The sequence below is a fragment of the Orycteropus afer genome, unplaced genomic scaffold (genome assembly GCF_000298275.1).
Source record: "Orycteropus afer afer isolate SDZICR_OR568_19922 unplaced genomic scaffold, OryAfe1.0 scaffold00424, whole genome shotgun sequence".
NCBI lineage: Eukaryota > Metazoa > Chordata > Mammalia > Tubulidentata > Orycteropodidae > Orycteropus > Orycteropus afer.
The window spans coordinates 2,436,334-2,440,840 of NW_006922011.1; positions in this window are offsets into that span (position 1 = coordinate 2,436,334).

Consider the following 4,507-nt stretch of genomic DNA (forward strand, 5'->3'; position numbering starts at 1 on the left):
CCGCCATCTTGCCCCGCCTCTCCTTCTCATAACTTTTGTAGGTAGAATTTGAGTTATAATTTAATTCAATTATTTTCTATTATTGTTATTTTTTTTGTAATTTCTTCCTTAACTCTTGGTTTCTAATGAATCATATTTCTGAATTTCCAAAAATAGGGGAACACTATTGTTACTGATTTCTATCTTACTTCCACAGTGGTCAAGCAATATTTTCTATATTATTTAATTAATCAGAAATTTATTGCCATTTAGTTAAGTAAATTTTTGTAATTGCCTAGTTATGCTTGAAAAAAAAGATAAATTACAGAACAATATAATTTTATAATAAGAAGGGACATTATCAAGCACTAAATTAAGGGTTTCTCTTTTTCAGTGGAAGAACAGAAACTCAGAGAGGGGAAAATAACTTGCTCCAAAAAGCAGAGTTTTGGTGATGGGAAGGAACATATGGATGTCTCTTGACTTCCAGTAATTTTGACTTCTTGCTCTTAAAATCCAGAAGTTTGCCATTTGGCAAAAACTGATTTCCTGGCTTGGCAGAAGATTTAGTAAGTGTGTACCGTTCAATCTTATTGTGGGTGGAAAAATGATAGAACTTGTGAAAAAAATTGCTACGGTAAGAAAAAGAATCCACCAGTTTCTTTCCTTTGATGTTTGAATTTGCAGAGGTGACCTTTGGGATCAAAGAAATCAACGATACATTCCATTATCATCAACTGTGGGGGAGGCAAGATCAGGCTTGTGGCAATAATGTGAAGTTCTAAGGCCTTAAAGGTTTCTTCATTAATTATCTTTGAAAAGTTCAGTTGTTTGTTCTGAACAAAATGAAACCATAGGCTGCAGGAACAGAATAAAAATATCTAAGATCTGGGAACTTCTCAAGATATTCCTCATGACCTTTAAACTTGGGACAATGCAGTGTAACAGCATTACTGGGTAACTTGTTTGAATTCTTTTTATTCTCTCTTCAAACAACCTCTGGATTTTCTCTGTCTCTGTTTCTCATTCTCTGCCCTGGTCTCTCTGTCTCTGTCTCCTTTTGCCTGTTCAGTATATCTTCTAAATCCATCTCTGACTTTCTATCTGCATTACTTTTGAACACTTGCTTACCTTTACTCTGTTCCCTTCTCCACAGACATAGTCTCAAAGTTGATTTTTCAAAATTCTCCCTGAAAAACTCCTAGCAGACGGTGTTGGAGTGTCTGTGAGCTGTGTCCCTGCTCCTAAATATCCTTCTCTAGTGCATTGTTTACCCTGTCAGCTTTCTAAATGGCAACTGAGAAGATGATGGAAGTCTGAGCAACTGGAATCTTCTATGATGGCTATTTCACTGACAAATAAATATAGGGAGCTCTGGTAACATAGTGGCTAAGGCACTTGACTGCTAACCAGAAGGCTGGTGGTTCAAACGCACCAGCCACTCCTTGGAAGGAAGATGGGGCAAGCTACTTCCGTAGCGATACTGCCTCAGAAACCCAAGGAGAGGTCGCTATGAGTCGGGTCCGACTTGATGGCACATAACAACAACAAACAACATTTCTTTAAAAATCTGTTTCAGACATAATTATGTTTGGAATTCTGGGTGCATATGTCCTGGATTAGCATTGTCAATTGTACTTAGGTTATGGATAATAGCAAACAGCCATTTGTTTTTGCTATTTCTTTTTGACATACTTAGCAATGCTATAACATTAGGTATCCTTGGAAATTGCAATATTTTGCTTCAGTTGTACACATTGTGTGAGTTAAGATATTGATGATGCCTCTGCGATTTGGATATTTTTTCAGAAGTATATCATACAATTATCACATGTATTACCAAGAAACACATAATCCCAAGTGGATTGAAATGTTCATATCTTCTCACCAGTTGCCTATTTTATATACAAAAATAAGCCCTATTTTAGCTCATATAAATGCTCATTTGTCCAATTGTTGAATTTATTCACAGTAAAATTATGTTTAGAATCATTCCTCCCAGCTAACATTGTCCACTTCAACAAGAGAATTTGCTACCTGAATTCAATGGAGCTTCCTGTTCCATTTGTGGGTCAAAAAAGGTGTTGTTGTTTGCTTGTTTGTTTTACTTGAGTTCTCCATTGTACTTCAAATTACATCAAATACAAGGTCAATTGTTTAGTCTATAAAACTAACTTGATAGGCCATTTCAAAGTGTTCAAGTTCAGAGGTCATGGATACATATAATTGGAGCCTTTCAGGTGCCTCCCTGAAATTTGAGTGAGAGGAATTTCACTTCTTCATGATGATACTATTCTTAATTTCTGCCAGTGTTAGGTAGAAAGTTCTTTCTTGTTTTTTTTTCAAATATCCTTTTCCCTATGATTTCTCTATTCAGCTTTCTTAGACCTTGCTATGTGAAACAGACCTGATTTAACCTGTCAGAGTTTGAAATGATTGAAAACAATTCACATTGCTCCTCAGCTGTCTTCTCTCCTCTGTACTCAGCAATCTGCATACAGGGTTGCTATTCTAGCTTCCACAACAGGCTTGTCTTTGCTCAACTCTGGATGCTGCACTCAAAAATGCTGAGATTTCTTCTAAAACAACAAAAAAGAGATGAAACATAAAAAGAAATAGGAGGATAGAAAGAGAAAATATGCAAGAGAGATGCACATGGAGAAACAGAACCAAGGCAGCAGAAGGTAGACGCACTCGAAAAGAATACTAAACCTGGATATGCTGGCTTGGGGCAGCATTTCCACAGGCTTGGCTTCTTGGTTTCCATATTTACTTCTTTTTATTCTTTCCACAGCTGACTTTTTTTTTTTTTTTTTTCCTTTTACAGTTTCGTTGTTGTTGTTGTTGTTATGTGCTGTGGAGTCAGATCCAACTCATAGGGACCTCTCCTTGGGTTTCCGAGGCAATATCATTAAGGAAGTAGATTGCCCCATCTTCCTTCCGAGGAGTGGCTGGCGGGTTTGAACCGCCAGATTTCTGGTTAGCAGTCAAGTGCCTTAGGCACTACGCTACCAGAACTCCTTTACAGTTTCGTAGTACGGTTTATTTACATTGTGTGTTTAACCAAAGCAACCCCCTTTTAACAAACATAATAGTAATTTAATCAATATTCATTAGAGGCTGACTCTGTGCCAAATAGTTCCTTAAATCCATGTAATCCTTTAAAATTCCTAAAAGATGTTGTTATGATGTTACCTCTCTTCCAGTCAGCTCCAACTGATGGTGACCCCATGTACAACAGAATGGAATGCTGACTGGTTCCGCACCATCTTCATGATCTTTGGTATGCTCAAGTCCATAGTTGTGGCTACTGTGTACTTTGAGTCCCTTTCAACCTAGCAGGCTCATATTCACTGGATTGAACAATATTCTGTTGTGATCCAAACAGTTTTCATTGGCAATTTTTGATAATAGGTTGCCACACAATTCTTTCTAGTCTGTCTGCCTCTGGCAACTTTACTGAAATCTGTTTACTTTAGGTGATGCTGCTGGTATTTGAAATAGTGGTGGTATAGTTTCCAGTATCATAAAATCATGCAAGCCACCACAGTACAACAAACCAAGAGGTGGGTGATGTTCTTCAAAGAGAGGAGCTGGGTGATGCAGTGCTTCAAGCACTTGCCTACTAATCAAAAGGGTGGTGGACAGATCCCACCAGCCACTCTGTGGGAGAAAGCTGAGAAAATCTGCTTTGACAAGGATTTATAGTCTTGGAAATTCTATGTGGCAGTTCTACTCCTTCCTATAGAGTCTCTCTGAGTTGGAACCAACTTGACAGCAGGCTTTTTGGATTTCTTTTTAAAAGATAAATATTATTTTATTATGTATGTTTTACAGATGAAGGGACTAAAACACAAAAAGTTTAAGCAACTTCCTCCAGTTTATGTAGTGAGTAAATGTTGGCCGAGCAAAGTTTCTAGCCATTACTTCATATCTTGTGCATACAGTTTTGATAAAATGTACTTTTTGAAAAATTCAGACAACATTCACCTATATTCATTTTCTTTTTGATAAATTTGGCCCATCATTTCTTCCTATCAGGTATATTTTTTATCTTGGCTCTGTCTTCCTTTGTATTGGTATTTCTCTTGGTTTCTTTTAATAAGCAAATAGTAAGCATATCAATTCTTCCTCATTCAGAGTACTCATGGACTTAATTAGCAGAATAGGGCCAAGAAAGAAGTATAATCATATACCTGTTAAAGTATGTTTGTAAGCCTTTTCTCCAGGGGATATTGATTCATGTGTCTATATCCTTTAGATCAAGATGTTCATGCTTTTGTAATGTGATCTAGAAATAATTAGTATCAAAAAATGATTTTCCATCTTACTATCAAGGTTATTATTATAGACTAGTGCAAAAACAGCAAGGAGGCCACATGTTCTGACCTCCTCTAACCCCACAAGAGGAAGACAGGATTACCAGCAGTAATCCAAGGCCTATTCCTACAAGGCCAGACATGCTGCCTCCCTCCAGCCCTTTCACCAACCGTTCCTCCCAAAGCACCCACCACCTCTCCTCTGGGTT